The following is a 12,660-nucleotide window of genomic DNA, read 5'->3' as shown; positions in this document are numbered from 1 at the left end:
GCCCGTCATTAACCAATGATACACTACGTCTTTCTTGTGGCTTAGTGCTGGGAGGTGCACAGTAAAAAGAATGGCAACAATAATATATTATGATAATGAGTCATTTTCTTGCGTGACGAGATTAGACGAGATGGAATTGAATTGTGACAGAACAGGCCTGCTGACGATGAGCAAGTTTGTGAATGGGTTGTAGATCAGATGTGCTGGTGCTGAGGGACACCGGCGGCAATTACAGACGGGTTTACAATTTTTGCCGTAAGATTTTTATTAAATTTGAGAGGCAAAACACTTACTAAGCACTTTTTTTGACGATATAAGTTAGCACAGCACAGTACAATGTTCACTTTCCGATCGCCAGATAAGACGCTTGCTAATTCCCCTTCAATTTCATGAATGTAACCCTCGATCCAGTTGCTGTACCCTTTCTGTTGTGTGCTTTTAGGAATTCACGCTTTGTTATTTGCCCAATTATCGATTTCTTCCTGCTTTGCTCCACTTATCAGTGGCCATGACAGTAGCTTGCACACCAAGCCTGGTTTTCAAATCCAACCGCTGCACGAAAAAAGTCAATAAGTACATTAACTGTCACCACTAAAATATCAAAATAACTCACTATGAAAATGTTAACCCGCGATTAATTGCTGCTAAAAGCGTGATTGGACCATGGTGGGATATTTAGATTCGTCGTATTGCCATCGCTGGTAATGCTGTGGACTGCTAACGCCAATGGTTGTGATTGTAATTATGTTTCTTCAGGGGAATGCACACAGTAAATTGAACTCTTCAAGCTCTAGGCAGTTTTTCACCCTAGCTTATATAGGCATCAACAACTGGATCTGTGGAAAACTACATTTTAAATAACAGAACGTGTGATTACATGTGCACAAGTAGTGTGCCAATCCTTAATACTGTAGCGTACATGGGGGAAGGCAGCAGCAGGGCTGGTAGGTGACATAATCACATATGAAGACATGAGCCTGATATATGCTCCTTGCAAAGGAGCCGGCTCTTTTGTAAAGCGGTATCGGCGCTATGCTTTAGTATGAGAGGTCCCAGGTTCATGCCCGCCCTCCGCCTGTGGGTGGATTGCCTCACCCTGTGTGATGCGCCTGCCTGCGTTAACCGAGATTGCTACAATACAAACGCCACCATCCGTCTGCAGTGACATAAAGAAACCACACTTTGTCATACGACCACCAATAACCTCTTGCGGTCTACTTTTTAGCATATTATTATTCACTGCAGCAAACACGATGCCTAACATAATTCACATTAAATATAAAATATTCATAAAATGCAATTTTTAATTTTCAGTAGCTGCATTTTTTGTAACAAAAGGGTGAAAGGTTATTCTAGCGAGCTATAGTTTAGGTGCAAACAAAAGCGTGCAGAATGGGCAGGGTGACAGTTATTATTATTATTTGTTTATTTAGCAGACGCCTTTATCCAAGGCGACTTACAGAGACTAGGGTGTGCGAACTATGCATCAGCTGCAGAGTCACTTACAATTACTTCTCACCTGAAAGACAGAGCACACGGAGGTTAAGTGACTTGCTCAGGGTCACACAATGAGTCAGTGGCTGAGGTGGAATTTAAACCGAGGACCTCCTGGTTACAAGCCCGTTTCTTTAACCACTGGACCACACAGCCTCCTAAGCAGTGAAGAGTGCGTACTGCTGATTAGTCGTGAAACTAAGTTAGGTAAGTTGTGTCGTGGTGCGTTGTGTTAAGCCTTTTCACAGTTAAACTTTAGTATTTGACCCGTTCAGGTTTTTCTTGTTATACGTCCATAACATTTTTAAGAAGTGAGTTCCCTCTCAATTTTTAATTTCTTAGTTATTTTTTATTGGCTTTGTTGTCGATATTAAATTCTTTTTCTTCTTCTTCTTCTTCTTCTCATCATTATTAACAATTTGATACATGTTGCAGTGCAACTCATAGCACATGTCTGACAACTGAATTATTATTATTATTATTATTTGTTTATTTAGCAGACGCCTTTATCCAAGGCGACTTACAGAGACTAGGGGTTTGTGAACGATGCATCAGCTGCAGAGTCACTTACAATTACGTCTCACCCGAAAGACGGAGCACAAGGAGGTTAAGTGACTTGCTCAAGATCACACAATGAGTCAGTGGCTGAGGTGGGATTTGAACTGGAGACCTCCTGGTTACAAGTCCTTTGCTTTAACCACTGGACCACACAGCCTCCTTGAATCCACGCTATGGCTAAATACGGTATGTAAGATACAGAAACTGTCTATATTTAGTTATACTATATATAAGTGGAGAAAAAAAATATATACAGTATGTTTGTGTGCGGCTGAACAAAAGTCGTCCGCATTATTACTTATTATTTTATTACTTATAATTTTAAATAATGTTTAAATCTTTATTTTGTTTATTTAATAAAACACTGAGCACCGCAGCGCCTCAGTTTCAACCCCAGTACTGCCTGTCTGTGTGTTACTTCCGGGTCTGTGACATCATCCACCAGTCACTTTGTCTTACGCTGTGGGTGCTAAAAACCACACAGTCCAGTACATGTATTTTATTTTTGTATGTGTTTTTGTTTGATGTGCAAATTTAGTCCTACTTTAAAATATTTAGACACGTTTTAAATAATATAGAATGCATTACTGTTGGAAAACATGGAACAAGTATTGAATAGCAGTTTGCTACGCATGAGGAATGACGGCTGTATTCATGTTATTTTACTGAAAAGTGATTTAACATTGGATAGAAAAAATTGTTAGTTCCAAAAATGCAAGCACTGCTGTAATAGATGAAGACTGGCTATATACTCTCGGTATATAGATACTTGCACTGCATTGACTCCGAGCAAGCAAAGAAATAATAGCAGCACAAGGCTGTACAAACAAGTCCTTTGACCTCCAGCCCTGACATGAAAGACGTTTGGGGAGTCCACTGGGGTATAAAACTAGTTAAACAGGTTTTTGCTTAGAATATACAGCTGGTTTATGAGGGGGTCATAAAGCTAGTCTTCAAGGGGACCAGCAGAGACCAGGCTCTAAGACTTCAGAGAGATCCAAAGAGATAATGCCACTGGACTCAAAAGGTCTCAGGCAAATCGGAGAGATAGGAACAAGGAAGATGACAAAAACCAGATGTATGGACCTTTGTGGCACCAGGGGTCTGAAGAATGCACTGAGTTCAGAGGTCTTCACACTACACACACACACACACACACACACACACACTAAATGAAATATATGGTAACAGGATAATGAGTTGTACCTTTTCTATTGGTTAAGTGTCAGAGAAAGAGGAGGAGAGAGACACCTATGCAGAAGGGTATTTAATGTCATGCAACAATTGTAAGAACGAGTATTCTGTTTGTCCTGTACCTGGGACCAGACTCCCTGCATATTTCAATAAACCTAACAACTGATTGAAGAAAAGGACTCTGTGCAGTTTCTTGAATCTACTTACTCACCATCCTTTTTTTAAGTTACATCAATTACGTTCACAGGGAGTTTTACCTTTTAATATCATTTCATTGGTGTAGCATAATATCTTTCTTACGAACAAGCAAAACATGTGGTGCGTACTGTTACTTTACATGGCCATTAACAAGTTGCTTTCCCCAAAAAAAGGTGAGGGCCACAGGCTTCGTCTGTTCTCAGCTGCTCTGGTGAGGAGTGTACAGATGTGATGGACCTACAGCAATGTGACTGTGTTTTATTTTTCTTTTCTTTGGATTTACTCCTAGAAGAATAAACCTAGTTTAAGACCTGTTTTGGGGGGGGGGTTCATTTATCCAAAACAGGAATATGAAATACCGGACTCTGTTCAAAAAGCTTTATCTCACATGTTTTTCAGAGACACCCCGCAAGCAAGAGTTTTAACCACAGCACAAAAGAGTGAGGCTTCTTTCCTGAGCATTTAGAAGCCTATTGATTACCCCCTCTTAGCTATAGGGGTCAGTCTCACACAGTGCTGTATGTGAGTCACACATACAATAGTTTTTCAGTGATTTTAGAATAAAAAGCCTCTCCCTTTGAAAGCTAGGTACATGCATTACCTGCAAATACAATCCTGTATTGAATGAACAAGCTAACTAATGTGAATTGATGGAGCTGTATCTGGAAATCCAAACAAAATACAAATTCGGGGGGGGGGGGGGGGGGTGCCATTACTTGTGACTTGTGTGACCTTTACTTAAGCAGCAGATTTCAGCTCTCTGCGGGTGACTAAATTGAAAGTCTGTGATTGAGTGCTAACCACTGGCCTGCATGCTGCTGAGAAGACTTTGCCATTGCAACATGAGATCCGCTGGCTTTATCATTACAGCTTGTTCAGCAGAGGCAGCTGCAAGGAAACGCTTCTCAAATACTGGTGCACAGCGGAACCTTGGAATAGGGTTGGTGTTATTTACTTTATCTTTTATTCTCCTTTTTGCATTTGTCAATGGAAGTAGCATTGCCATCTTACTTTACATTTGTGTGGCTTTGCTTGTTGCATTGGTGCATTTTACTTTACATTAGTGTGGCTTTGCTTGTTGCATTGGTGCATTTTACTTTACATTTGTGTGGCTTTGCTTGTTGCATTGGTGCATTTTACTTTACATTAGTGTGGCTTTGCTTGTTGCATTGGTGCATTTTACTTTACATTTGTGTGGCTTTGCTTGTTGCATTGGTGCATTTTACTTTACATTAGTGTGGCTTTGCTTGTTGCATTGGTGCATTTTACTTTACATTTGTGTGGCTTTGCTTGTTGCATTGGTGCATTTTACTTTACATTTGTGTGGCGTTGCATTGGTGCATTTTACTTTACATTAGTGTGGCTTTGCTTGTTGCATTGGTGCATTTTACTTTACATTTGTGTGGCTTTGCTTGTTGCATTGGTGCATTTTATGATATCGTGGACATGTCTACTTTACAAGCATCTGTCAGTCTTCAGCAATGATTACATTTATCTGGTGTTTTTATGTCGGTATTTTTTTACACTGCCACTCATCCAATTGTAATGAAACTTGGATAGGACTTTGTTCATAGCATATCTTCAAGACTCCGATTCTGGGTGTGCTGTGTGGACTGTCCATCTGCCCTTATTTAATTCTTACATTTTTACTTGTATCTTGAGGATTGCTTATATACAATTGGTTGTTTAAGACAGTCTTTAGCACAAAAAAAACATTTTGTATAAAATGCCTGAGGTTATTATATTCATCACAGGCTAAAACAGTAGGCCACCTTCAATTTGATAAAAGTTTATGAAACGCTTCCCCTGAAACTTATAGTGTTGTTTCTATAGTACTGTATCATTTTAATACAACCAGGAATACAACACAAAATCTGCATTGTTTTTAAGTGTTTATTGAAATGTGTTAAAAGGCATAAAAAGATAATCCATTGTAATTACTGTCACACAGTGACAATCGGAACTGCAGAAAGACTACTTTGAAAGGGAACTAAACGTTGAGATCTAATGCAAGTATTGTTTTCAAAGCATTGGGACGTTCTCACTTGTTTAGTCACATACATATTTACATGAGATTATGCACTTGAATGGGTCATTAGAGCAGTTGTGTTTGCAATCACACATTGAATTGCGTGTCAGTTTACAGGTGTTTTTCACAGTTTGAGTTCCTTTGTGCCACTGCTGCCCTTGTACTTCTGGCTGAGCTCCAGTGTTGGTTGTATAGGTGCTTAAGCCCCTCTCCTTGTACCCCTGTTTCAAGTTTGCTGTGTAGGTGATTTTCCCATGAATTATTATTATAAAATAGGTAGCAGAGACACAGGGACTGAAGGGTTTTCCCAGGGATAGGTCCCAGAAAGGTCTCAAACAATCACACTGTAGTTTGTTTATTACAATATAGCATTATAGTGGAAAATAGAGCACTTATGGAAAACTGCTGAGGCGTGATATTTACGTCTATGCTAATTATTTTCTTGAGAGTTTAGTCCCCTTTGTTCTGTGTTTAATGAATAATGTAAATATTGTGTTTTGTGTGTAAATTAATACATAAAACTACTGTTATCAACATAAGTGGCTGTACTTATACATCAATACACATACTTTATATTAAATAAATTAGATAAATAAGCAGTCATATTTTTTTCAAACGCATTAATAAAAGTGCTCTTGAGGTAAGATTATTTATTTTGTTCGATATCAGATCAAGGGTCCAATGTAAGTCACGGGGCCTTGTCTAGAAGCATGTGCAAAGGCATTTTCCTGAGAGGTGCAAAATCTTTGTAAGCCATCCCACTTTTTTTAAGTCCATCGTGCGGATTGTGTAGGTAGCTGGCACAATCCAGGTGATAATCGTGTAATCAACTCGTTTTTGCCTAATCTGCAATGTCACTGCACACAGCTTTGTTGTAAATTATAATTACAGGCTAGCAAGAGAGAGACAAGTATTTTTCTCTCTATGGTAATTTGTAACAATTGTAAATGTTCCAATGTCATCACTAGTAACCAACGAGAGAGCACTCCGAATTACGCGACAGGAGTCGCAGCCTAATGTTCACCCCCGGCTAACCTAGGCTAATTCTCACCCCCGCGAATTTCATCTTGGGCTAATTCTCATCCCCATCGTGAGAATTAGCCTAGGGGTTAGAATGAACCTGGGCTAAAATTCATCATAGTGCCCCTTCCTATCTCCAATCCTTTGTGTCTCCTTCTGTTCCATCTCGCCCCCTCCATCATCCTCTACTGGCTGACTTGTTCTCTTCCCTTGTCCCCCTGTGGTGGAACCAGCTACCAGTTAACCTCAGGCCTGTTCAGTCTTTTACTGCTTTCCGTCGTCTTCTCAGAACTAACTTATTCCATTTTTATTTGTAAATTCCTATGCATTTTCCTTTATTTAAATGTATTTTGTATATATGTGTTTGGTTTTGCATTTTTATTGCCTGTAAGTTATACAGTTTTATATTTTGTTTAATTTTCTGGAAGTCGCTTTGGATAAAAGTGTCTGCTAAATAATTAAGTAATAATAATAATAATAATAATAATAATAATAATAATAATAATAATAATAATAATAATAATAATAACTCAGCGTGCGGGCGTCCGGAGAGTTACGTCTTTGGAATCTAGATAAATAAATGAACCAGACACTATGGCAAGATATACATCAGTTTACTTTCATGAGTTTGGTTTTATCAGGTTTGTGTTCTGGTGCTTTTTATATATTAATTTACATGTCGTTTAAATAAGTAGCTAATCAGATTTGTAACCAATATGTGTGTAATGTAATTTACCGATAAATAGACGTTTAACGATGTAGGCAAATCATGTAAAGCTGTTTCATGTTTTAACTATTTCAACACTGCAGACCTACAGGTCTAAGAAAATAACATAGCATATACTATGTGTATATCTATGGCTGTTTTCTTTTTTTTTCCAGTATGGATACTGTTTATTTAATTATCCTAGGGTAGTGTAACTCCTTAGTGCCGAAAGACTTACTGAAATTGTGCCTTATGTTTTTGGCAGTATTAGTGGACACTTACTGCAGAAATATTCTGAAAACTGATTAAGAATGGATGTGATAACAGTAGAACAGTTTTACCTAAAGCTTATATTTTATTGTTCTACATAGCCTACACCCAATTGTTTTTTTTGTTTTTTTTTAATTAAGCTTTATCACTCAACGCTCTTAAAATCAGGCATCAGGGAGATTTTTTCTTTTTTTTTTTTTTTTAAACTCCCAACACAGTTTTGTTAACTGGAAAATTGAACAAAAGTTAATATGTAATTTTGCACAGTGAAAAATCATATACAAATTTTAAACACAACAAATGTGTTTTGTTCATTTAATTGTAATTTATTAAGGTAATACAATGCATTGTAAAACAAATGCTGTCTTTTTATTTCTCATTTGTACCTTGTGTGACATAACTTGGCATGTATTGATCTGAGTTATTTCTCATATAAAAAACTCACAAAAACACAACACAATATACAGGATCAGCTACATTAGCAATGTGTGCATTTATATTATTGCTCAGTCATGATAATGACTTCAGGGATCACAACTGCTACAGAAGCAAAACAAGGTTGCTCTGGTTTGTCAGAGCTTATTAACTGCAAAGTGTTCTCCTTGGCTCCACTCTCCAGAGGCTAATGCCGCCCTGTGGCGGAGTGTCCCGCCTCTATGTATTATTATTTGTATTTTTGTTTGCGGCGCGGGTAAAAGCGCCGCGTCTTTTATTATTATATTTAAAAACCCCGTGAGGATGCATGGCTGATCAGCTACTGATTATTTAACTAGCTGACAGTCATGCATCCTTACCAAACGCGTGCAGACTCTGGCCGAGGGATAATAAGATAATTAACTACTAGTTAATCCCTCGGCTAGAGTATATAAACCTGCAGCTCTCTGCACTTGGGGTTGGGTGTACAGAGGAGAGTACGGGGAGCGGAGAGAGCAAGCAACATTCGAAAAACAATTGCTAAAACGTGCTGGATTGTCCAGCACGACACTTACTTGTTTGTTTGTTTATTCGTTTGGCCCTCATGCCCTTTTGTTTTGTGTTTTGTTGGTTTGTTTAAATATTTTGTTTGTTAATAAATACGCTGAGTGCTACTGCACTCAGCTTCACCCGCCCATAACTTTGGTGTCAGTTACTTCCTGGTCCGTGAAGTCATCCACCTCACCACTGCGAGCCAGACTGCCACATATGGTGTCCTGCGTGGGACAAACAACGCCTCCAACAGCCGGACCAGGAACAGCAAAGGAAGGTTTTTTTTGTGTTCGTTTTTTCAAATAGTGTTTTTTTGTGTTTGAAAGAAAAAAAAAATGGATAAAGTGGACGCCTACATGGAGAGGTGGCATGCGCATCAGAGGGAGTTAAAGGAAGGAGGGGCTACATGGTGCCTCGCCTGCCTGGAGTATGGGCACCTCCCTGAGGTGTGCCCATATGAAGACCCCCTCTTTGTGCAGGCCTTTGATCGAGGTGAGGTGGAGACTGCAGAGGAGTGGATCCACCTGAAGGCCATACCATCGCCGCAGGTGGATCAGGAAACCTGCCTCACCTGCCTCAAAGGGGAGGAACCAGCCCAAATGAGGAAGGTGAGGAGAAGGAGGCAGAGAGGGGGAAAAGTGAGGAGGAAGCAGAGGGAGCCAAGGTGGTGCACCATGTGCATTGCCAATGGGCATGAGGACGAGGACTGCCCAGAGCAGGAGCCAGGGGATGAGGAGCCCGCACGTCCTGCGCCTGAGTGGGAGGAGCCCGAACGTCCTGCGCCTGAGTGGGAGGAGCCCGAACGTCCTGCGCCTGAGTGGGAGGAGCCCGAACGTCCTAAGCCCAAGAGGGGGGAGTCGGTGCGTCCACAGCCCAAAAGGGAGGAGTCGGTGCGTCCACAGCCCAAAAGGGAGGAGTCGGTGCGTCCACGGCCCGAAGAGAGGGAAGTCGGGGCTTCCACAGCCCTAGGACCCAAGCTGCAGTCCCAAGAGCCAGAAGGGGAGGAGTTACAGGCTCAACCCCCTGAATTTTTCTGGGGGGGAGAAGGGCAGGATGCTGGTGTTCCCCAGCAGCCTCTATTTATGCTGCTGAAGGGAGCACGGCACACACCAGCCCAGCCGCCACAGCAGAGGGAGCCAGCACCGCCACAGCCTCCCTCTGAGTGGCCAGCATCCGCCCCATCGCCACTGCCTCCACCACAGTCCCCTGCAAGAGAGGCAGAGCCGCACCAGTCCCCTGCAAGAGAGGCAGAGCCACACCAGTCCCCTGCAACGTCAGGAGACTACAAGCTGCTCCCACCTCCATCGCCAGGAGACTACACGCTGCTCCCACCTCCACCGCTTCCGTCACTAGGAGCAGAGCAGCAGGAGTTGCCTCTGCCTCCGCCACCTCCACCGCTTCCTCCACTAGGAGCAGAGCAGCAGGAGCTGCCTCTGTCTCCACCACCACCGTCAGGAGCAGAGCAGCAGGAGCTGCCTCTGTCTCCACCACCACCAGGAGCAGAGCAGCAGGAGCTGCTTCTGTCTCCACCATCACCAGGAGCAGAGCAGCAAGAGCTGCCTCTGCCTCCGCCACCTCCACCAGCAGAGGGTGAATACCTGCTGGTTCTGCCTCAACCGCCGTGGGAGGACTGCTTGCCTCTCCCACCTCCACCAGCAGAGGGTGAATGCCTGTTGGTTCCGCCTCAACCGCTGTGGGAGGACTGCTTTCCCCTCCCACCTCCACCAGCAGAGGGTGAATACCTGCTGGTTCCACATCCACCGTCATGGGAAGGACTGCTCCTGCCCTGCCTCGCACCACCCAGGGATGCCTGCCTCGCATCGCCTGGGGCTGCCTGTTGCTCCACATCGCCTGGAGAGCCACCAGCTACAGGGAACGAGGGAGAAGTGGAGCGCCCGCTGCCGCCTCCATGGCCAGGGGCTCCCCTCCCGAGTTCACCTCCCGAGGGTCCGCCGCTGCCGTCGCCTCCCGAGGGTCCGCTGCCGCTGCCGTCGCCTCCCGAGGGTTCGCTGCCGTCGCCTGGGGTCGCCAGGGATCCTGTTTCGCCTGGGGTCGCCAGGGATCCTGCTTCGCCTGGGGTCGCCAGGGATCCTGCTTCGCCTGGGGTCACTACACTGTGGTCGGAGCCCCACGGAGGGGAGCTGCCGGCCATGAAGAAAGGGGGGGAGGTCAGGAGACCAGCTCCCCCAGCCGCACTTTCGCGGCCGGAGATCATGTGGTCAGAGCCCCACGGAGGGGAACTGCTGGCCGTGAAGAGGAGGGGGAAGGTCAGGAGACCAGCTTCCCCAGCCGCACTTTCGCGACAGGATAGAGTGTGGAGGGAGCCCCATGAAGGGGAGCTGCCGGCCACGGAAAAGGGGGGGGAGGTCAGGAGACCAGCTCCCCCAGCCGCACTTTTGCGGCAGGAAATACTGTGGCTGGAGCCCCGTGAAGGGCAGCTACCAGTCATGAAGAAGGGGGGGGAGGTCAGGAGACCAGCTTCCCCCGCAGCAATTTCGCTGCAGGAGAAAGGGTGGCCGGAGCCCCACGGAGGGGAGCGGCCGGCCATGAAGAAGGGGGGGCAGGTCTGGAGACCACCCCCAAAAATATTTTGGCCAGAGGAGCCGGCCGGTGCGCGGGCCTTTGGAACGCTACGGCTGTTTGGGTTGGAGGAGGACATCCCACCGTGGCCGCCACCTTTGGTCCGTTGCTGCCCCTGTTCCTGCGCCGGGACTGCTAACCGGGACTTGGGGACTAAGGGGGGAGGTGGCCGAAAAGGCCATGTGTGCTGCGCACAAGGGGGGGCATGTGTGGCGGAGTGTCCCGCCTCTATGTATTATTATTTGTATTTTTGTTTGCGGCGCGGGTAAAAGCGCCGCGTCTTTTATTATTATATTTAAAAACCCCGTGAGGATGCATGGCTGATCAGCTACTGATTATTTAACTAGCTGACAGTCATGCATCCTTACCAAACGCGTGCAGACTCTGGCCGAGGGATAATAAGATAATTAACTACTAGTTAATCCCTCGGCCAGAGTATATAAACCTGCAACTCTCTGCACTTGGGGTTGGGTGTACAGAGGAGAGTATGGGGAGCGGAGAGAGCGAGCAACATTCGAAAAACAATTGCTAAAACGTGCTGGATTGTCCAGCACGACACTTACTTGTTTGTTTGTTTATTCGTTTGGCCCTCGTGCCCTTTTGTTTTGTGTTTTGTTTAAATATTTTGTTTGTTAATAAATACGCTGAGTGCTACTGCACTCAGCTTCACCCGCCCATCCCTTGTTTTGGTGTCAGTTACTTCCTGGTCCGTGACGTCATCCACCTCACCACTGCGAGCCAGACTGCCACACGCCCCTAGGAATTATTTCTGGAGCCAGCCCTGGTGCTCCTCATTGTCACAGTGTCCAGGCTGGACAACAGGTTGCATGATTTATCTTTGTAAATTAGGGATGTACTGTACTATTTCTCCACCATGGTGTTTAGCCCCCAATTCGCATTATAACCAGCCTGTACAAATGACATGTACCAGATTGATAATCACGTATATACAAACTCCTGTCACTAAATGTAATTTACTGACATTTAACTTTCTAAGATAACACCTACAGTTTTTATACACTACTGTTGACAAAATCATAACATACTATACTTGGTATTGGGCAAAGCTGCTAAAGGCAGAACCAACCCAATTTTATACCTGCCCTCTATGTAACACTGAATCTATTGAATCTGAAGTGCACATCCTGATGTGTGACAATGGGTTTATTACCAGTGAATACTTTTATAGGTTTGAGGTGAGACTTAAAGTCTTGATGTACTTTACAGTATATGGGTAGTGCTGTATGGTCTACAAAATGTTGAAATTGATCGATCTGTGGGTTATCAGTTCATGCTGATGTGGTTAGTTGTACATTTGAGAGTGTAAGCGGGGCACAGCCAAGGGAATTTAAATCAGAATCGTGCCTTGATGCTTACAGCCCTGCTTGCTAATTATAACTTCTACTTATATACTGTAACTCTGTTCCATACTCATAGTTTCTAATCGAAGGACAAAGCTTTTCATATTTTCTAAAGCACCTTAAAAAGCAAATTAAATTGTTGAATTCAGTAAAGCTTGTTTGGGTTTTTTTTTTCCCCATTAAGCTTGCAAAACACTTACTCCTACTAACCTACTCACCAAGGCAAACTGGTGCCCTTCATTTTAAGCCCATTGTTCTGTCATGAACAAAACAAAAACATTACT

Source organism: Acipenser ruthenus, chromosome 3 (assembly GCF_902713425.1).
Source record: "Acipenser ruthenus chromosome 3, fAciRut3.2 maternal haplotype, whole genome shotgun sequence".
NCBI classification, from domain to species: domain Eukaryota; kingdom Metazoa; phylum Chordata; class Actinopteri; order Acipenseriformes; family Acipenseridae; genus Acipenser; species Acipenser ruthenus.
This window is presented reverse-complemented; position numbering follows the sequence as displayed.